At 61.0% G+C, this 22,461-nt stretch overlaps 1 protein-coding gene across 1 annotated transcript in view; it reads right to left on the bottom strand.

Moving 5' to 3' along the window:
- The window catches only part of PLEKHA6 (pleckstrin homology domain containing A6), a 45,015-nt gene extending 22,554 nt beyond the window's left edge, over window positions 1-22,461 (bottom strand). The window contains exons 1-3 of the mRNA XM_030473533.1: window positions 22,392-22,461; window positions 21,971-22,047; window positions 21,415-21,472 (exon numbers count right to left, since the gene is read on the bottom strand). The gene's annotated coding sequence lies outside the window, so the exon portion shown is untranslated. The remainder of the gene's footprint in view (window positions 1-21,414; window positions 21,473-21,970; window positions 22,048-22,391) is intronic.

The following is a 22,461-nucleotide window of genomic DNA, read 5'->3' as shown; positions in this document are numbered from 1 at the left end:
CAGCCCATGGAACAGACACGCTGCAGGGCTCTGAGCAGCAGCTCGGGGGTGAAAGGGGCTCATCTGGACCTCCCGGGAGGGCTGTGGAGGAGAAGGCAGTGCTTTTCCTCAGGGAAAACATCAAAGACAAACCCTCTAAACCTCCCCTTGTTTTTTCATCAAGGTAAGGAGCAAGAGAAATGAATAAATGCACTAAATGAGAAACAAAACTACTCAACGCTGCTTTTCTTCCCCCTCCCCAAAGCTGAGAGCAGGAGGACAGTCCTCCTGGCTCCCCCCTGCCCTTCCACAACCCACAAAGCTTTCCAGCTCTCAAAAACCCAGGTGTGCAAAGCCCAGGTATCCCCACATCGCCTTGCAGTGCAAGCAGGAGCTGCACTGGGTGCAGCCCAGCCATGCCAAGGTGAAGAGCAGGAGGTTGATAGCTCCTTTATAGCTTCCCTCCCTGCAGCTGAGGGTGTGAGAGCATTAACACCACCCAGCTGGGAAGGAGAAGGTGAAATGAGGACAGCAGGGAGCTAGTCCCAGCACCAGGGAAGCTTGGTGCACCCTGGATGCTGTGGGGCAAAGCACCGGTGGGTGATGCCAGTGGTGCTGCTGCTGGGCAGGATGCTGCCTGCATCCCGACCCATCCTCGCGGGGAAAGTGGGATGCTGGAAAAAGCCCACTGAGCTCACGGGCTTCCTCTCCAGGAGCCGGCAGCCAAGATCCCATCTCATAAGCTGGATGCAGCCAAGCAGCCCTCAAAGCCCCCCGGCCAGCATGTAGCAGACGTCAGCTAATGGGAACCATCCCTGCGCCGCGGCCATCCCCGGGGCGTCGGGGCTGTTATCTGGCAGCTGCGAGCAGGAGGAGGGGAGGTGCAGGCTCAGGGCCTGCCAAGCCCTAAATCCAAAGCAGAGCAACTGGACAGGGGGGCATGGGGAGGCCAACCCCGGGATGTTGGGCTCTGCCAGCCCAGGACCACGTCAGGCAGCAGCAGCAGGAGGCAGGGAGCAAACGCTGCCTGCAGCCCCCCCCCCAAAAACAACAGTGAAACCCCTCATCTGGAGGTGTTACCCCTGTTCTCAGGGCAAGCATCCAGGCAGCTCCCAAGCAAGGGGCGCATGTGGCCACCGGCCAAACACGCCCTGTGCGTTGGCCTCCTTCCTCTGTTTTTCTAGCCCTTTCTTCACCTCTCCCTCTCCTCCCGAGCCACATCCCTTTCCTCCGAGCGGAGCCCTTGAAAACCCTTTTCTCCCAGTTAACTGCAGCGCTCAGCACCCATGGGAAGGGATGTGGGGTCACCCCAGCACCCTACAAGGAGAACATTCACCTTCAGATGAACAAGCGCAAACGCTGAGTCCTTACAAAGAGAGCCCAGCGCAGGAACAAAAGCATTATAATACATTAATAAACCAGAACCCTGCCCCTCCGGGGCTGCCCCGTGCAGCACAGGGGGTGCAGGGGGCTTGGCTCAGCCCCATGGGACTGGTGCAGGATGTGCTTGAGATGCAATAGGGAAGAAAAATAAGGAATAAAGCCTAAATTGTGCAGGCGCAGCACGAGCGGGTCTGGCGGAGCCGCTGCAGCCAGGGGACACGTGCCAGCAGCAAGGCTGCTCCTCCGGCTCCGGCTCTCCATCCCTGGGCTGCTCCATCGCTGCAGTGTCTCCAACCTGCCTTGGATGACTCAAGCAGGAGGAAATAAAACGGAGCCCCCTGTGCTCCCCATGCTCTTGATAGGGCTGAGTTGGCCACGGAGTGTCCTGTGCCAGCTCCAGCCCCAGCTCTGGCCAAAAGCCCAGGCCACAACCCGGTGGGAATGCTGCTCAGTGCTTCCAAAGCACCCAGAGTCTGTGGTAGTTCCGTGCCAGCGCTGGGAGAGGGCAGCAGGAGGAGAAGAGGTTGTGGTGGAAGAGGAAATGAAGGCAAATGTGGGATGAAGAGCTTCAAGGAACCCCCTGTGCCTGGCCGGGTGCTGCCATGGGCTCATCGGAGCTGATGGCAGCCCTGCAAATCCCAGTGCCTGCCAGGTCTGCAGCACTCTGGGAAGAAAGTGGCTTGTGGGCACTCTAAAACCAGAGCTCCGTTTTCCTCCAGCCCATCCGCATCCAGGGGCCAGCAGCCGGTTCTCCTCCATAAGCTCATCCCTGCCCTAATCCCGGCCCCGCCATCCAGCTGAGCAAGCGTTTCCGGCACCACGGCCATAAGGAATGGAGCCAGGAGCCACTGCATCCCTCTGTGCTAACAAACCCAGGCTCCAGCACCCAGCACAGCACAGCTAAGCAGCACCCGCACCCCAAACCACAGTGCCTGACTGCTGCACTCCCCTTCCAGTGCAGCTCCTTCTGGGATGGGGCCTGGGAGGCACAAGCAAAGGTTAATTTTGCCTCCTGCCTCTCGTGTGTGTCGGGTGCTGCTGTGAAGCTGCCCCAGGAGGAAGGATGCTGACGTGAGCACCCATTCCCTCTGCCACCTCGCCCTGTGACACACTGCACACATCAGGCATGGAGCACCCAGCTCATGAGCCTCCCTGGAGCAAGGACCCTCCACCCTGAGCTCTGCCCCATGCACCTCAGGAGGGTTTTGGTGTGAGAGGCTGCAGGCAGTGAGCACCATGGCCACGCTTTACCCCTGCTCCTACAAGCACACTCCATCAACGCTGTGCTCTCCATCAGCCTTGTGTTCTCCATCAACCCTACGAGTCCCACGGGAGCCCTGCCAGGAGGGAAGGCAGAAAAGCCTGAGCTGGATCCAGCCGGGAAGCAGCCGGGCTGCTTTGCCAAGCCGGGCAAAGTCCTCAGCAAGGGCGGACGGCGTCTCCCGCGCACCCACAGCCCATGGGCAACGTCACCACCATCACACAGCCAGGAGCGGTGGTGGCGGCCCCAAGCAGGGACATCCCAACCAGCCGGGGTCTGTGGGGTGGGAGAATGGGAGATGCACCCGCTGTCCTCGGCACGCAGAGCGGGACGGCCGGGAGCAGGGGGAAGTCCGGGGATTTCCAGAGAACAAAGCGGCTGCTGGCAGCCGGCATTGCTGGCGGTGGGAGGGCGAGTTCCCGGCTCCCGCTCCAGCTGGGGTTGGGAAAAGGCACAAAAAAGCACCAGGAGTTTGTGTTTTATCTCCCCGGCAACCCCGGCCCCGTCACAGGCCCCGGCCAAAACACGTTGGTGGAGAGCTCAGGGCAGGCGCAGCAGCATCCCATATGTGTGGGGTGACATCTGGGGAGTGTCACAGCCATGCGATGGGGTGGCCCAGGACCCAGAGCAGAGCTGGTGGCAGCCCGTGCCCTGGCAGCACAGTGGCCCTGCTGTAACTGTGTCACTCCATCATCTTTTCTTGGGGACAGAGCCCAAACCCCATGTGCAAGGGATCGCTGGGCTCCCCAAGCCACCATGCGATGGGACAGACCCACAGCAGCTGGCACCAGCACGGGTGAGCTGACAGAAGATATCAAGAGCATTTACCAGATCAGGATGTGATCCTTCAGCCTCTCTCCCTGCACTCCACAGCCTCCCACTGATCTGGAACCACTATGGGGCTGCAGAGCTCCCCCCTTCTCTTGGCCCAACTGTGGCTGGGCTTGGTGCTGCTGCCAAAACCACCCAGGGGGTATGGGGGAGCCTGGGCAGCTGTGACACCCCACCAAACAGGATCCACTAATGCAGCCTCCAAGCCACAAGCTGGCCCCAGACCTGGCTGCTTTAAACCTCTTGCTAAGCTCTTTAAGAAACCACTTCCAGAGGGCAGAAATACCTGTCCCAAGCAATCACTGGAGCTTGGCATCAAAACAAACCCGGCCCCAACCAGGTCAGGTCAGGAGCTGGGATTATGGCAGCGGCGCTGGCGAAATCCTACCGGGACAAATCCTCAGCACCTGCTTAACCCATCACCCACGATAATCCCAACGGCATCCCGATGCCTTCCCAGTGCTCCGCATCCACCGGCTGTGCCCGTCACCCGGCTGCTGTTGGCCACCGCCAGGCACTGGTGGCTGCAGGCAATGGCCCACGTGTGCCATGGCCGGGCTCGGTGCCGCCACCACCGCGCACACACACACTCACCGGTGCCACCACGCGTCCCCTCGGTCCACGGCGCTCGCCAAGCCCGCAGCTCTCCCGCAGCCGCAGCCGGGGTGGATGGTTTCCTTCCGAGCCCATGGACACCGTCATTGGTATCAATCATTAACAGCCACGGCGGCTGCCGGCAGCCTTAACCCCCTCGGCACCGTGCAGGACGAGCACGGGGAAGCAGCTTTTGCTTGTGTTGAAAACCCCTGTAACAGCACCGCAGCGCAGCAGGACACTGCAGGGATGTCAACGGGTGTCCAGCTGGCTCCACACCCCCCATGGACCCCATTCCTGCAGCACATCAGGTCCCTATGCACCCCAACCCGCTCCCTCAGCAGCATGGGCCGCGGGAGGGATACTCCATGCACTGTATCCTGCCTCTGCATCCAGCCAAGCCACCAGAGCTCAGCCCGGTGGGAGCTGCAGGAGACCCTGCTCTCCCCATCCTTGGGATACCAGCAGCATCCAGCCCAAGGGTTGAGCCCCACAGCCCTCTGCCCCCTTAGCAGCAGGGCAGGAGGCACCTCCATCCCTGCCTCAGTGCAGGAGCTGGGGCAGGATCCCTCAGCTCAGGGGTCTCAGAGCTCTCCCATCACGCAGCCTTTCCAAGGAATATCAATGTCTGTAACGTTATCCAAGTGTGTTTACAACCCAGCCGCGGCTCTTGGCTCCCAAGGCTGTTGCTCAGCTGGCACTCGGTGCTGCCAGCACCCTGATGCCAGGGTCCCCTGCACGCTGTGGTACCCTTGGGGCTGCGTGCATCCCCATGGAGAGGGGGCTGGAGCAGGAGCGCAGAGGCTGTTCTATGCCTGAGGTCCGGGACGTGGAAGGACAGATGTCCCCGTCACCCCGCTGCCTCTTGCTGCATTACCCAACCCACAGAGGGGTTGAATGATTAACCTCCAGCTGTGCCAGTGCCAGAGCCAGCAGAGCCCTGCTCTGCCTGTGCACAGCCCTGTGCACAATGGGACCAAATCCCTGTCCCCCCGTCCCCAAGCCCAGCCGGTGTCACCATCCCCACTGCCCCAGGAACATCCCATTCCAGCCTGCATCTCCCTCCAAACACAGAGGGACACAGAAGGGGCTCATTCCCCATCTCCATCCCAGCTCCCATGGGCTGCCTGGCTCTGGAGGTACTCACAGCCCGCTGTCACCGCAGCCCAGCTCTGGCATTCGGACACCGATCCGCAGGGAATTTCGCCTTCTCCAGCCCCAGCTGCAGCCCCGGGAGTGGCCGGGCTGCGAGTGCTCCTAAATAACCCCGGACAAACATCTGCACGGCACCACCCCGCGCGGCCGGGAGCAGGGAGCTGCTGCGGGATGGTTTTAATCATGATACGAGACCATCAAATGGCTAAAGAATCCCACAGATGGGAATGAGCTGCGGATAACTTCAGACACGGCGGCTGATAAGACCCGCTGCCGGCAGCAGGGCTCGGCTCCCCGTGCCTGCGATGTGCATGGCCCCTTTGGATACAGCCACGGCTTCTGGATTTCCCATTCCTCACATCCATGCAGGACATGAAGCCACAAGGAAACAGGCTGAGTTGGGAGCACGTGGAGGGCACAGGGCCCGGAGCAGGGCGCAGTGATGCTGGGTGCTGATGTTAAGCTTCCCCCTGCTCTTGGGGTTCTGCAGAGCCGGGTGCTGCTATTCCCACTCACTGAGCCCACTGGGATAGGGATTGGGGTGAGCCTCAGCCCGGGCTCTGTCAGCCATTGGATGCTCCTCCTCCTCCCTGTGGAGGCTTCTGATTGTTTTTGTCCAAATCACCCATTTTCTGCTCTCACTCGGGTGCTTTTGCAAACAGATGCGCTCAGAGGGATGAAAACCAAGTGGTAAAAAAGCAGCACCCCGGGGTGCACGGGGTAGGACACGGCACGTTGCTCTGCCAACACCAACACGGCACCAGTGCCACCACAGGACCCGCAGCCATTGGGGTTCAGCGGGGCTCTGGATTAGGGGGTTGCAGCAGCTCTGGCTCTGCCCCAGCTCACGGGTGAGCTCCTGGGCTGCTCTGCGCCCTGACCTCCCGCAGTCAAGTCCCGACTCATTCGGCACATTCCTGGCATAGCTGGCTGTGCCGCGCGGTGCCGGCACGGAGCCCCACGCCTGCCGGAGCGCCGAGGCTGGGTGGGTGCCAGCAGCACGCTCGTGTCTCATGGCTCCTGTATCCCACGGATTCCTCATGGTCTGATGTGCCCATGAGGATCTATCCCTGGGTAGGAGCAGCCCGGTTCTGCCTCCTGTGCCGCGGTGGAGCTGCTCCAGGCAGCGGGTTGTCATCACAGGCAGCCCATCATCCTCCCCAGCAGCCCAACTCCTGTCCCAGTTGCCTTCCCTGTGTTGTGCCACATGTCCCTTACGCCGGCACGGGTGTGATGGTGGTATATGGGGTAACTCTCCCATTTTTAGATCTGTTCCTGTACCTTCGCAGGCCTCGGAACAGCTTGTAACCGAGCTGTGACGCAACAGCGTGTGCAGCCTGGTTGTGCAAGTGCATTGCACTAAGTCGCTCCCGAGCCAAGGTTCTCCCACCCTCAGGTGTGCAACCCCAGGAGCAGCCCATGATCACAGTGTGGGTGCAATGTGGCACCCAAGTGTCCCCAAAAGTGCTCCCAAGGGCCTGGGAAGAGCCACCATGGCGGGGATCTGCCATGCGCAGGAGTTGAGCCTGGCACCCATGGGTGCCTCTGACTCCTTCTGGTCCCAGTTCTAACAGTCCCAAAGCCACCAGCCTCCATGTACAGAGTGGGAACCAAAGGTCCCCCAAACGTGGGAAGGACATGACCCAGGGAACCTGGAAGCTCTGGTCTCCAACACAACCATCCTGACGCGCAGCCCCCAAGGGGCACATCTAGCACCCACCAGGAGCTCATGTTCCCCATATCACACCATTCGCCTCCTCCACCAACCATTAAAGGCTCAACCCAGCCATCAGCACCAGCGCCAGGATGGGTGCAGCGATGCCCTTGCTGCCCTTGGATGGGACAACCCTGCTGTTATTGCCGTCCCCAGCCCACCACACCCTGGTGTGGCAGGGCTGGGGCAGCCAGGGACAACTTCCCAGTGAATCACCAGTTGTTCCCAGCTTCCCAACTGTGTTTCAATTAGTGCACAAAGCCAACAACAGCCCCGAGGGGCAGCTGCAGGGGAAAAGCAAGGAATTTGCTAGGGGAAAAGCAGGGCTCAGTAGCGCGGCGTCGGCTCAGCAGAACGAGACCTTCGCCTGAATGGAGTTTAGTCACCGTGGGATGTTTCCAATTGGAAACCAGGACAGTTCCAGGCTGAATGCACACCAGCCTTCCACTTCCCAGAAACCCCATTTGCAAATGAGCCTGTTGCCAGTTCCCCCTTTTCCCCCAGCATCATGTAAACAAGTATCACCCCATCATCCCGGTGGGGAGATGCAGCCATTGGGCCCTGGCTGCAGCACAGCCCATCCCCGCAGCCTCTGGCCTTGCATCCACAGCGGTGCCCGGGGAGGGAGGCTGAGGATGGGATCTCTGAGCCTGACAACGCTGAAGCTGGGCCTGTCCCAGCCTGGTAAGGTCCCTTGGCGCTGGCTTTGGGGTGGTGGCACAGCCCTTTGCCAACCTGCCCGCAGCGTGCCCCCGAGGATGCTCATCGAGGAGAGCAAGCGCGGTGCCTGCCCTCCATCAGGAACTGGTTTGCTTGGCTCTGTGAAGAGCCGGAGGCTTGTGTTGGGTTTCCAGAAGGTAGAGATGAGGCAATACATGTGGGAAGAGCAGTTGGGTGCTGGAGAGGTGGGAGATTCCTTCAGCAGGTGCCTGCAGCACGGTGGCTCTGGCTTTCCGGTGGGTTTGGGCCAGGGGAGGATGCTTCCCATCCACCAGCGTCTCCAGTTCAACATAGCCCAGAAGACACAGGGAATCAAGGGAATGTGATCACAAACCTCAACTCCTTAGGAAACCAGTAAGTGGAAAGAAGCCAGCCATGCCCTTGACTTGCCCTGATGTGTTCTCCCCCTCCACGTGTCTCCCTGCCCCAGCAGGATGGAGCAGGCACCACATGGGGCCCGCAGAGGTGACATCCCTGCTCTGCGCCATGCTGGGCATCGCCAGGAGCTGCTGAAGGTCCCTCCTTGTCACAGAATTAATGAGTGGCCCTGCGGCACTGGCATGAAGGACACGCCACTGGGAGGGGGGACCAGATCAGAGCCTGGTGCTTCCCACACTGTCACCGGAGCAAGAGGGGAGGAAGAAGCAGGATGGTGCCAGGATCAGGCTCAGCCATGAACCCACTGCCCTGCCAGTGGGGAGATCACTCCATCTCCCAGGCATCCCTGGGAGCAATGGGATGGAAACCACAGTGAACCCACGCTGCAGACCAGAGGAGATCTACAACAGCCACATGCTGCTGTTAGACAGGGATGCTGGGGCATCCTCCAGCACTGGCAGGACACTGGTATCATCGCCCTGGCAGTGGCTGTGTGCGAAGGTCTGGGGAGGAAGGGGTGTTTCCAGGTTTCAGGAAAGGCCAGGAAGGCACAGCAGGGTAAGCAGAGGGTTGCTTTAAAATAGCCTTTCTTAAACCATCCCTTTAAACAGCACAAAGCAGGCGAGCAGCTGGGTCTCTCCCCTGGGAGGAGAGGCAACTTTAAGCAGCACTTCCAGGAGATTGCAGCGTTATTCCCAGCTGGCTCAGCCAAGGGCAGGGACAGCAGCTCCCCCAGGCTTTAGAGCCAGTCCAGAGCACAGGGCACGGGCACAACCCCTGCCAGCCACGGACCAAGATGGCAAGATCCCACCAAGCATCCCAGCTTCGAAGCGGGTGGGCAGGATCGCACCCCACATCCCCGCTTCCCTGGCAGCAACGGAAGCAGCAGGGAGCTGTGTGTACACACTGGGTGCCTCTGCCCCACTCCCAGCTCTGCCAGCCTTATCTCGCTGCCACACCTTCCATTTAGCTCCCTGTGAGGAGTTTAACCCCTGGGAGAGCGCAGCCCGGCTCTGCCGCGCCTGTGCCCGGTGGGATGTGCTGCCCATCCCTGCCCATGGCGCAAACATCGCCCCTGTGCTGATGGCCAGGGCTGTGTCCACAAGCCAAACCACCCTCCCCACAAGCCTTTATCCCATCCATGGCTCTGCAGCCGCCCTCCAGCAAAACCCAGCCCTCTGGATGCCCCGGCACAGCACAGACCCCTCCATCTCCATCCCTCTGGCTCCAGCGCTGGGGGGGGGCTCTTCCTCCATCCCCACAGCTCCCTCCTTTACCCCCACCACAGCACCCACTGTTGGCTCGCCCTACCTGCTCACCGGGTGCTCGAGGGCAGTGGGCTCAGTGCCGAGGTGGGAGCTGGTGGGGAAGGGAGAGAAATGCCGGTGGCCTCTGAGAGCCGCCACGTCCGATAAGCGAGGTCTGAAATCTGAAGCTGGAGGTTGGCTCCTTCCTATATAAACAGGCGCTGAGCACACACACACACACACACACACACACACACACACATACACACCCCATGCGCCGGCTCACACGTCATTCCCACTGCTCCCGGCCACAGCAGGCACCCGCCAGCCCTGCGCCGCGACAGCCACGGCACCGGCCACCACTGCCCGAGACCCCCCGACACCAGTCCTGGCCCCCAATGTGCTCAACTGGCACTGGGTTATGTCATGCTCCACATGGAGTTTCCTGATACGGACAGGTCTGCCTCCCAGTGCTTTGGGAATGAGGCTGGGACCCACTGGTGGGCACCGGATGGGCAGCACCAGCCTGGGTGCTTAAGCCAGTGATATGGGAAAGGCAAATAGTGCGTCTTTAACCTCATAAAACAGTCCAGAGGGACTCAGCACCATGCTGGATCGGCTGATGGGGTGACTGCTGGCATTGGGTCCCTCTCACCCACATGTGCGACCGAGGGTGGTGGGTGCCTGGTACCAGCCCTGCTGAGCCTCACCGGGGCCACCACGGTGGCCGATAGGCAGAGCGTGGCTGCGTTGTGCCACTGCAGGACTTCCTTGTGCGGGATGAAAACAACTCAGGAACACAAAACCCTGCCTTGTTTTCCCCAGTTCTCCAGGCTCACCTACAGCCCAGAACCGGGGCGGCCACATACCATCAGCAAGGCTGGGCTGTGCTTGCTTCACCCCAGCTCCAGCCTGCGGGGCGAGCGGGGATGGTCCCAAGCATTGCCCATGGGAAAGGGGAGTCCCAAAACTGCTTTGCTGGGTAGGGGCGAAACCACGGCACGGAGAGGGTGTGCACATCTATGAGGACCTCTCCATCGTGTGGCTGCATCTGCATGCGGGGGAGCTGAGAAGGGGCAGCTCATGGGTGGCGGCTCTGCATGAGCACAGCCCGGGGTTCCCTGTGCTGGCTCCAGCCGAGGAGTCTCCATCCATCCATCCATCCATCCATCCATCCATCCATCCATCCATCCATCCATCCATCCCTCCATGCGGGGTGCCGCGGTGGCAGCGCTGGGAGCCAGCTCCCCGCCCCGGTTGCACAAGCGGCCCCGGGGCGCTGCCGGGCTGTGCACAAACAATAACAGGCTGTTTATGAGCAGGCAGCGAGGCTGCAGCCCAGCCACCTGCCTCCAGAGCGCTCACTGCCTCATCCCAGGCAGGAAGAGTGGGAGACGTGTCCATCCCCAGAGCCCCCATCCAAACGCTGCCGCGCTGGATCCTTCCCAGGCACCAGCACCGTGGGTCCACCCCCCATACAGCATCTTGTAAAGGTACTTTGGAAGAGCAAATTTGCCTTTGGAGTGCCTGGATTGACTGGGTGCGAGGGGGATGAGGTGGCCTCGGGCAGGGATTTCCTCCCCAGGGTCACCCCAATGGACTTTGGTCCCACAGCAGGTCCTCGTGCCCCATTGGGACAGCACCCACAGTGCCCTGCAAGCAGCCCTGTCACTGAGCAGCACCAACATCTCCCCTCTCTGGCTCCTCTGGTGCACACCAAAGTGGCCCAGCAGCACCCAAAATAGACTTCTTCCATCAGCCCATAAACCCTTTGAGAATGAAGCAGAGACCAGCAGCAAGGTCCAGGGCTCCTGCTGGCACAGACTGAGATTTTGGGGGTTGGGAGGAGAATCTGGGGCCTCCTCCTCAGGTATTTTGAATATACCACTTCTACTTAAGCAGCCAGATGAGCCCACGGTCATCTTGGCCAAAAAATAGGGGGGTTTGTACATTCTTCTGCTTAAAGAGGAGAAAGGATGGGATCAAACCTGACACACTGCTCCCAGCCCCGGCTTCTGCACCATCCATGCACCAAAAGGTGCATCCTCCATCCATCCATGGAGCACAGAAGCCACAGGGGGGGACCCCCCACCCGTGGCACTCCCATGAGCAGGGGATTGAGCCCTACAGCGCATCCCTGCTGCCGCAGCGCCGGGACACAGAGCATCGCTCCCCAGCAACAACAACCCGCGTCTGAACCCAAGGTCCTGCTTATCAGCAGCACAAGCATGTCTGGTGATAAGCCCAGCGATAAGATAAGGCCCCCGTGCAGCCTTGCTGCTATCACAAGCCCTTCCTCCGGTGCTGTACCCCAAGGCTGAGGGGTGCTGCACCCCTAAACACCCCCCCAGCAGCACACACGCAGCCTCTCGCCTCAATGGGCTTTAAAAGATTCATCACATTCACACTCCGAGCATTGCCTCTTCTTTCTGAATCACTCAATCCACTTGATTCAGGGAAGAGGGGGGGGGGAATAAATGTGAAAACCCCCCCAAAACTCACAGCTGAGCAACCAGTTTGTCTGGGGAAACCTGGCAGCAAAGGGTGGGGAGGGAAGAGGCACACACACAGCGCATGAGGCTGGCAATAAAAGCTGGAATTGCTAATCATTGCTGCTCAACCGATCTGAAAGGAGAGCTGCTGCTGCCGCCGAAAACAACCCCACAGGCCCTGAGCACAGGGCACAGGGCTTCACCCAGGGCTGGCAGCTACCTGAGCCTTCCTCGCATCACTGCTCCTCCTCCTCGCTGCCCTTCACTGCATCACCCTGCTTGCAGTGCCAGGAATCGGGGGCTGAGCATCCCCCTTGGGCTCAGCATCCCGCATCCCTGGGCAGGAGGATGCAAACCCACGCCAGGGAGGGAAAAGCAGCTCTTAGGGACACCCCAAACAATGGGGGCTCAGCCTCTTCTCCCTCCTTCCCACCCAACTCAGCCTGGGCACGGCGAGAAGAGGAGATGGGGTGCTTGGAATGTGCGGTCCCATTCCCAATCCTACACAGGGGATCTGCCAGTGTGTGGGCACCCCCACCTCCAGCAGAGCCAGCCTGGCCTTTAAAATAGGCGGATTAGGGAAAAATAGAAGACCAAAACAACCTCCCCCCCCTCTCCACGCATGTTTGCTTCCCAGCATCCGTGCCAGGCTATAAATACCCGGCACTCTCCGTTCCAGCTGCGGGGTGGTGGGATTTAAATGGGATCGGAGGGAAATGGCCCTGCAGGGTTTGAGGGATGCTGGGCAAGAACGGGGTGGCTCTTCCCCTGGGGCAATGTGGGAGCAGGGAATGATGATGGGCAAGAGGTTGGGCAAGCTGGACCCTGTCAGCGGTAGCCATTCCAGTGGGACAAGCAGAAGAAATCCCCAAGGAGCCCTGGAGGCAGCGGGGTGGATGCCAGGAGGGAATGAAAGGCAGCACTGGTAGGAGCTGGGGCAGCCTGCCAGGCACGTGCCACCTCCCAGTGCCCCCAGTGCCACCCACTGGGAGCAGTGGGAGAGGGGCAAGCGCAGAGCAGCCCCCTCTGTCTGGACATCCAGCCCTGGATCTCTCCATCCCGCTCCATGGACCCGGCGTTGAGCCCCCCCAGCACCCTGTAGGGGAGGATGGGGATGGGGTTGTGATGCTGGGGGGTTGCGGGGAGCAGCCCGGAGCAGGGGAAGCCCTTCCAAGTGCAGCCCTGCCGCGGGATTGCTGCCTCATTACAGAGCAATTAGAGACTCATTATATGATGGTAACACCCAAACCCCATCAGGAAATGGGACCGTGGGTGCCAGATAGAGCACGCGTGCTCCGGCGCACACACAACCTCGGGAGCTGTGGAGACAGGACACGTCAGAGGGAGGAACCTGCCCTGGGAGAGGTCACTGGATCAAATCCCCACTGTGCTGGCTCCGTGCCTCAGTTTCCCTACTTATTGGGAACTCCCAGCTGCTGCCCTGCCTCTCCCCAGAGGCACTGATACAGCCCATGCTTGGCTGCCCTCCACTGCAGCCCCCCTGGCACCCCAAAAGCTCTGCCTCGGTGAGGAGCATCCCTGTCCCACCGTCCCTATCCCATTATCCTCATCCCTCCATCCCCGTACCATCAGCCACATCCCAACATCCCCATCCCTTCCTCAACCCAGCAGTGGGATGTTGGCACTGAGCCCCATTCCCATGGGATTGGGAGCTGGGGTCTGTGCTGCTCCTCTGCCCACAAGCATCCTGCTGGAAGCTGGAGGAGGCCCAAGAGCTCCCGGCTATGGTGGCATCAGGACCAGGGCCAACCTGGCACAGCAGGGACAGGGCAGTGATGCTCTAAGCCACCCCAAACCCCTGCAGCAGTGCTCACCCCACGGCACTGCAGGGACTGCCAGGGTCCCCCCTGGGGACACGGAGCCTCCTGTGACAGCAGCAGGGACAAGGTCACAGCAAGAACAGATCGCAGTTAGCAGGGAGGAGATGTGGGGAGGATGAGGATGGGATGCGAAGCAGCAGCACTGATGGCTGGTGAAGGGCCTGGCATCTCCGGGCACATGGGGAAGAGATGGGAAACGAGCTCTTCCTTCCCTCCGGGAACTCATCATGGCAATTCCAACTGAGTGTTGGAGCCCAGAGGCCCTGGAGTTTGCTCTCGGAATCCTCATCTCCCTGACAAGAGGGAGAGCAGCCGGCAGCCAGAGCCGGAGCTCTGTGAAAGGTCACTGCATTTGCACATCCACAAAACAGGCATTTATAAAAGAACATGGAAGGAAAACATACCCCATGCTCACACAGTGGATCCAGTGACCGGGAAGACCGGGCTGGCAAAGGAGATGGGAACACCAGCACTCCAGATTTAGGAGGCTGGAACCATGCAATTGGCTTTAAAATCATCAAACACAGGCGAAACCAGCAGATTTCTATCTCCTGATGTGTTTTCCCTTTCTGGGCCCTGAGGGTGCAGCCTCATGTTCAAATTCTCTGGAAGAATAAAGGCTAGAAAAGGAGTTTCACTGCAGGAAGCTCATCAAGCAGATGGCCGCGGGGTGGGGCTTTGGGGAGCCTCCTGCCCCCCAACACCCCACTGCAAGGAGGGGCAGAGCCAAGCCCCTCTATGCTGCAGGGCCCTGGGGTGCGGGTCCCTCTGCAGCACCCAGTGCAGCATCACCCAGGAGCGTGGAACCGGCCGAGCAGGGCTGGCGGGTGCCGGGGCTGCCAAACTGGTCTTGGCTGTTCAGTCACAGCACATCATCCCCTGTGTCCCCACCATGTGGCAGAGGCCATCAGCAGCCACATGCCTGCTCCTAACATGGCACTGGATGGCCATTACCTGGCTGCCAGCAACAGTGTGAGGCTCCAGGTCTTGGAGGTTCCATAAGGAAGCTTTGGAGGTCCTGGTCCCCAGTAACCTCCAAAGGGGAGGAAGGACAGCCTCTCACCGCCCAGCAGGCACCAGTGGCTCTGTGGTGGTGGCCACGGGAGGAAGATGGGTGTTGGAGCAGCGGGAGGAGGCAGGAAGATGCTCTCAGGACAAGCCACAATCCCAGCTGTGATCCCCAACCCCAGGGAAGGAGGATGAGGAGGGTGGTACCTGGCAAAGGGAGACGATGGCAGCAGGACACGGCACAGGGAGATCATGGATACGGCGCACGGGGATCAGGAGCACGGCGCAGGGTGTCTAAAGCAGGGCAGTTGTGAGGAGCGCCAGCCACACACAAAAGCTGTCTCATTATCCTCTAATTAGTGCCTTGCCAGCTCCTGCAATTAACACCCATGCAAGTGGCTGCTGTTGAGGTAAACAGAGGGTTAGGAGCACCCTCGAGAGCAGGGGGGCCCTGGCAGGGCACAGACCACCCATGGGCATGCACCAAGGAGCAGGGGACCCTGGTGCTGAGTTCTGGGGGGCCCAAACTGTCCCCCCCAAGCCGGGTGCTCTCATCAAGCAGCACGGCAGTAGCAGGACCTTGTCGTGCTGGTGGCACTGCCTGGAGCATCCCAGGGGAATAGGGCATCACCAAGCACTATGGCCAAGAGCAGCGTGTTCCCAAGGAGATGAGGACAGGATTCCTCCCGAGCTCAGCTTGGGACTTGGGATCAGCCAGGGGGGCTCCAGGTCCTGCCTCAGAGGTAGCTGAGTCCCACAGACCCTCCTGCACCGCGTGCACAGGGAAGGTGTTCATGCCAAAGTCATCTCTTTTGGAAACATCAAAGGAGAGCAACCACCAGGTCTTAAATGGCCTTTCTCCAACTGACCCAGAAACATGGATCAAGAGCTGCCTCATCCCTTAATTGAGAACTTGGTGACTTTGAATCTTTATTAAAGAGCTTTGGTGGATGCACGGATTAAGGGCACAACCTGATTCCCTGCATACCGTGGCCGGAGCAGCCTCACCCCGCAGCTCCTGGGTTGCAGCTGCAATAAAAACTGCAACCAAACCAGACCCATGCTGGAAACCCGGAGAGCCCCGACCTGCTCCCACAGAAACAAGCCATTCCAAGCATGTTTTCCAGCTTCGGTTGCCGGAAGGAGCAGGAAAAGCTGGGGGGATATCGGAGCCCTGCCTGCCCATCATCCCGGCCACAGGATGCTCTCCAGGGAAGTCCGGGTGGTTTCGGAGAGGACACTGGCAGTGCATGAAGCCCCATGTCCCCACACTACGGTAGGAAGGGGCTGCATGAAGCTGCCAGATTCCAGAGAGAAACAAGGATAACGAGTAGATGGCACATCCCTCGCTGTACTATTTCTGCCTGCTGCAGATTATCGTGTTTCAAGCTAAGGAAAACAGAAGAGGGGGATGCTACTACAATGTATGAGAGAGAGGAGCAGTGATGGAGCTGCTTCCCCCTCCAGCGAGCAAAGACAGGCGGGAGAAACCCTCATCCCAGCTGATTCCCAGGGGTGCAGATGGAGCAGGAACAACCCAAGACCCTGCCGAGGGTTCAGGCGGCTTTGGAGGAGGGGGGTTAAGCCCCACACTGCCCATCTGGGTTGGTGTTTGTGCCCAATGCCAGGCCTGGTGTGCACACACATGTGCACAAACACATGTACATACATGCAGTCATCCCAGGGCAGCAGACAGGGTGAAGCTGATGCATCATCCCCATCACAGGGAGCAGCAGGGGGTCCACGGACACTGGTACCCGCGCATCCATCAGCACCCAGTGCAGTCGGTTCATCCAGGCACCGAGCTCACCCTCCTGCCTCCTCTCCCTCGTTCCCGCCAGCCCAGCAGCAGCTCCCGCTGGTTTCTATGGGAACTCGGGAGGAAAACACGGTAGGGGACAGGCAGGGATGCGGGCACGGCGATGGGGTGCTCGGGGCCAGGATGGTGCAGTGGGATGGGTGCCATGGCCTGCGGGGCTCCTGGCATGGGCTGGGGGTGCCAGGGCTGCTCCCCCCAGAGCAGGCTCTGCCTGAGGCTTTGCTGCTTGTGTGATTTTCCATGCCTCGGCCAGACCCTCTGTGGGATTCCTAATCCCGGCTCTGGCTCCCCAGGGAGCTGGATCGGGATGGGCAACAGGGATGGGTGTCCCCCAGCCATGGACACTACCAGGCAAGGAGGCTCCAGCTCCATCAGGGCCACGCTGGGAAGCCTCATCCTATCCCAGCAGAGTGAAGGGGACAAGCGGGATGGTGCGGATCAGAACAAGACAGGAGCTCTCCTTCAAGAGGAAACGCCAGTGGGATTCAGGAGAGGGAACTGGAGCAGCCACACTCACATACAGAGCCTGGTGTGTACACACGCATGTGCGTGGCTGTGTGCCACAGGACGAGCCATGCTGGGAGCAACAGTGCAGCAGCAGCAGCAGCCCCAGCTCCCACCGGGGGATGCACGGTGGGATGAGCAGCGGGATGCAGATGCTCTTGACGTGGAGATGTGGGAGAAACCAACGGGTGCTGCTGATTCCCGGCTGCAGAGCAGTGCCACAAACAGCCTCGCCTGCCTGGAAGATGTCTTCTCCTCCAGCAAATGCCACCCGGGTTCCTTCCATGCCCGGTCTCTGGCACCTCTCCACACGCTGGGATGGCCTTGCATCCCTTCCCGCTGCAGCTTCCCTCTCTCCTCCCTGCACAGAGGGATTACGCGGCCGCTCAGCAGCCATCTGGACGGGGGAGCTGGGCCCCTGCACCCAAGGGACCGCGGCACACGTGACGGTGGGATAGCAGGGCCAGGCAGCACGGATCAAACCCGGGATTCAGCCCTCCCACACCACAGCACGGCCCCACGTCACAGAAAGACCCCGCGGAGAGGCGATGGAGGGGTACCAGAGTGGGGGTCCCCACCGAGCCATAGGGGAGGATGGTCCATGGGGACCCATCCAGCTGAGGTTTAAGAGACTCGTGGCGTATCGAACATGCCCCATCATGTGATGAACCAGACGCTGCTCCCTCAGATCTAACCGTGGCGCAACAAAGCTGCGACTGACTGCGCGGGGCAGCAGCTCCGGCACCGCCAGACACCTCCGTGCCGGGGGGGGGCCACGGAGGCATCTCGCAGGCAACGCGCATCCCCGAAGCGGTTCGCCCTTGCTCTCTGCTGAGGAGGAGGAGGAGGAGGAGGAGGCGGCTGGCACCCTGCTCGCAGCAGCAGCGAGACGGGAGGCGCGAAGGCCAAGGAGGCACCCGGGTCCCTGGGGAGCGCCAGACGACATCTCAAGCTCCATCCATCACATCCCATCCTTGCTGCGAGCTCAGCAAAGCACCCAGCCTCAGCAGGGATGGGGGGGGGGGGGGGGTCTGACCCATCCGAGCCCCCCGTTGTGATCATAGGGGTTTAGGGGTGCTGAGCAAGCACTCCAAAAGCCGGGTCTCTTCCAAAGCTTGGGTCCAAGCCTGGGAGACCCCATCCCGCAGTGGTGGGGGTCCGGGGACACAAACCAGCGCGCAGCACATGAACACACTGCAGGGACAGCTCGGGGGGGCCCCACTTGCCACCGAAAGCGCGGCAGGAGGGGTGAGGGGGAGCCTGGTCCCCACTGCACACCCTGCCCTGGCCATGGGGTGCGCTCAGGGGCTGTGACCCCCCCGGTTGGAGCATTGATCCCCCCCCATAGACAGCATCCGCGCACTGCTCGCTCTCCCTATTCCCGATGAGGTGATGCTCTGCCGCCCCGCAGCAACCGGGAGGAGGAGGAGGAAGAGGAGAAGGAGGAGGAAGGGAGCCGCGCTGGGGGCACTCACCGTCCGGGGCGGGCAGCAGCCGGGGGCCCCCCCGTTGCCTACGATCGCAGCATCCTCCCGGCCAGCCCGAGCCCGAGCCGGAGCCGGAGCCGCAGCCCGAGCGGGAGCTGGGCATGCTCGGGGGCCACCGAGCGGCACGTGATGCCGGGCTGGCACCGAGCACCGCGGGGGGGCCGCGCCGCCGCCGCCGCTCCCGCCGCGCCGTCCCCCGGCAGCGCGGACGACGGGACCGATACCCCCGGGGAGGGGGGGAATGGACAGCGATGTGCACCCCCCCGCCCCGCATCCCCGGGGAGCGCTGGCAGCCTGCATCCATCCCAGCATCAGGGGGAAGCCGGGACCGTGCTCCCCCTGCATCCATCCCAGCATCAGGGGGCAGCCGGGACCGTGATCCCCCTGCATCCATCCCAGCATCAGGGGGCAGCCGGGACCGTGCTCCCCCTGCATCCATCCCAGCATGAGGGGGCAGCCGGGACCGTGCTCCCCCTGCATCCATCCCAGCATGAGGGGGCAGCCGGGACCGTGCTCCCCCTGCATCCATCCCAGCATCAGGGGGGCAGCCGGCACCGTGCTCCCCCTGCATCCATCCCAGCATCAGGGGGCAGCCAGGACCGTGCTCCACCTGCATCCATCCCAGCATCAGGGGATCAAGCATGACCACACTCCCCTCCATATCCTGCATCTCCCGGGGCAGGGGAGCCTGCTTGTCCCCCGCTGCTTGAGGGACCCGCTGCAGTGGATCAGGCAGCACCCCCAGGCTCTGCTCCCCAGGGAGAGGATATACCAGGCAGAGGATGGGCAGCAAAACACTCAACAACCACAACTTGTTCTCTGGAGCATAAAGGCCACTGCTCTGCCCCATGGGCCAGTGATGGCCCAGGCAGGGCTGGAAGGACTGGAGACGTGTGCTTTCCAGGAAGGAAAACCCAGCGGCTGCCCTTGATCCTATAATCCCTCCATTAACCACCAGGCTGGGTAGGGGGTTGGCTTTCACTGGATGCATCTCCCCCTCGGTCCCCCCCAGCGGTGGGTGAGATCATCCCTCCCTGGCAGAAGGACCCCAGCATCCCCAAAGCTCCACATTGTCCCCTCTCCAAGGCCACTGTCCCCTGCTCCGCAGGCAGCAGTGACCTGCTGGGGTGGCTCTAACCCCCCCACTACCCTCCTGCACCCCGAGCTGGCCCAGGCGGGTACCAGCATCACATGGAACCAGCGGTTCCCTTCTCTGCAGCTGGGTCCTGTACAGTGTGAGGCATCCCTGCCTGTGACAGGGGGTTGGAACTAGATGATCTTAAGGTCCTTTCCAACCCAAACCAGTCTGTTTCTATGTGCACAGCAAGGTGCAGGGCATGGCACCAGCCACAGTGCCACCTTGGGGGTGCAGGAATCAGCTCAAGCCATGACAGGAGCCTGCCATCTCCAACCCCGACCTGCTCCACAGCGGCATTCCCTGCCACTGTGGTGCACAGGCAATCATGGACGGCCCCTGCCATGGAGAAGCATCCCAACCGTGCTGCAGGGACCAGCTCCAACCTGCCCGGGAGGTTCCCCGCCGTGGCGATGGTTGTGGCTGCACAACTCGACATGGGGCTGATCCAAGGACACCTTGGCTCTGCTCGACAGATTAGACTGGATAATCCTGGTGCTTTGCTGCAGCCCTTGGGATCTTTGCTCTCGCCAGGTTTACGGCTGTCTGAGCACACAGAGGAACCTCCAGATAGGAACGGGCTCAAAGATCCCGTCTGGAACATCCTCACCCAGCAGGACCCGGAGCCCCGTGCGAGGCGGTGGCAGCCCTGCAGCTCTGTCTGTCTAGACACCAGCATCACCCCGCCAGGGTCCCAGCTCCTGCACTGGAGGCAAGGAGGGGGCGAGAGGCAATGGGGAACACCCTGCTGGGATGAACCAAGGCTCCTGGAGCAACACCTCGGGCCAGAGCCTCACTGAGTTACACTCAGCCCAGCCAGCACAGCCAGCTCTGCACCGCCTGCCCTGGGGACCCTCTGCAGCGCTGAGCTCCATCCCAAGAGCACTAGGAGCTCCAGGGCCATGCAGAAAGCCCCCAGTGGGCTCCAGGGGACCGTTCCCTGCAGGGTGATGTGGGGTGGGGGCTGCCTGGCTTGCCCCACGCCACCCTGCAGCTCCCAGAGCCCTCAGAATACACATTTGCATCTGGAACGGTAACTTGGCACCGGAGCTGCCTTCTGTGCCTGTCCCAGCAGCGCCGGAGGCAGGAGCCGGGTGCAGGATGTAGCCCAAAGCTGGGTCTGGGCCCTGCTTAACCACGTACAGGGACTGCCATGGCCATGCAGGGACAAGGTAACACCAGCCTGGCCCCACTGTGCTGTGCTGGAGACAGCACATGGAGCCAGGCTGGGAGAGCTGGGCTGGGGCAGCCTGGAGAAGAGAAGGCTCCTGAAAGGGAGACCTTAGAGCAGCTCCAGTGCCTAAAGGGGCTCCAGGAAACCTGGAGAGGGGCTTTGGACAAGGGCCTGTAGGGACAGGACAAGGGGGAATGGCTTTAACCTGCCAGAGGGGAGATTGAGATGAGCTCTGAGGCAGAAGCTCTTCCCTGTGAGGGTGCTGAGGCGCTGGCACAGGGTGCCCAGAGAAGCTGTGGCTGCCCCATCCCTGGCAGTGTTCAAGGCCAGGTTGGACACAGGGGCTTGGAGCAACCTGCTCTAGTGGAAGGTGTCGCTGCCTGTGGCAGGGGGTTGGAACTGGATGATCTTAAGTTCCTTTCCAACCCAAACCAGTCTGGGATTCTTTGTGTCTACCAAACCCCACACGCTGCTTTCTCCCTCACCCGCAGCTCCAGGCTTGTTCCGGTGCTGGAATCATGAGACCATCACAGCCCCGTCTGCATCAGTGTGGGACAAACCACAGCAGAGCCACAAGCACCCCCCCCCTTGCTGCAGTCACAAGCACTTTGGCAGAGACAAGCCCAGGGAGCAGCATCCTCCGAGGGTGCGAGCAAGAGGCAGAAGCTTCTCCCCCAGCCCCCTTCACTTACTTGATGAAGTAGAAGCCCCCGTGCAGCGTGGTGTCCACCTCCCAGCCTCGGGGCAGCCCTGGAAGGACAAGCAGAAGCAGCATCACCCTCCCTTGCCCCATGAAGTCATTGCCCTCCTCACTGCTGTCACACCAAGGTCCTGCTTCACTGGGAAGCAGCCGCAGGGAAAGGCAGGAGAAGACGGGGCAGGGAACTCCAGGATGCTCATATCCCTTTTGGGGTGCTGCATCCTGCTGTGGTGGGTCCCTATATGCTCAAACTGCGGTTTTAAAGCAGTTTGGGTCCCCTCTCTAACAGTGACAAGTCTCAGAGACCACAAAAGAGTCTCTCTACTGAAGGAGACTTAAAAGCCCCCCCAAACCCCCTCTCCAGTTGGACACCCCATATCTAGGAGATGGGGCACAGCCACGCGCATCATTCAACCCTTCTCAACCCTCCCCAGATTCAAGGCTCAGCTTTTTGGGGTCTCCATTGCATTGCTGGGGGGTTTCACTCCACAACCTGATGCCTGGGGAAGGCAAAGGGCACCCACCGAGACCCAGGAGCCGTCCCTTACCAGCACAGGAGAAGTGCCCACTCTGGATGGAGTAGCCTGTGCCGGGGTGCACCCAGCTCGTGGACTTGGTCTCATCGCTGTGGAAGACAAGGAGTGGGGATGTCAGCAACCAGGGGGGACCAGGGAGCCCCTTCCTGTCACCAGGGCAGGGCGATGCACCAGAGGTGACTTTTCCAGACAAAGGAAGGATCAGGTTTTAGGGAAAGGAGGACAGCATCCACCAGGCTGGAACAGCAGTGACCCCAAAAGAAGTGGGGGGGAAGGAGAGATGAGTGTGCAATAGCAAAGCAGCCAAGTGCAGAGGTTTGCAGCAAGGGGTACTCCTTGTTTCCATCCCAGACTAAGCCTCCCACCCCCTGTAGCCCCCCCAGTTCCCCCCTTACACCCCAGTTTAAACCCCATCCCACAGCCGGGACTGTACTTGATGAAGAAGACACGTCCATCCCCGCAGACGCCGTAGGTCCACCTGCCAGGCAGGTCCAGCCAGTCGA

Source organism: Strigops habroptila, chromosome 18 (assembly GCF_004027225.2).
Source record: "Strigops habroptila isolate Jane chromosome 18, bStrHab1.2.pri, whole genome shotgun sequence".
In the NCBI taxonomy this organism is placed as follows: Eukaryota; Metazoa; Chordata; class Aves; order Psittaciformes; family Psittacidae; genus Strigops; species Strigops habroptila.
This window is presented reverse-complemented; position numbering and strand designations above follow the sequence as displayed.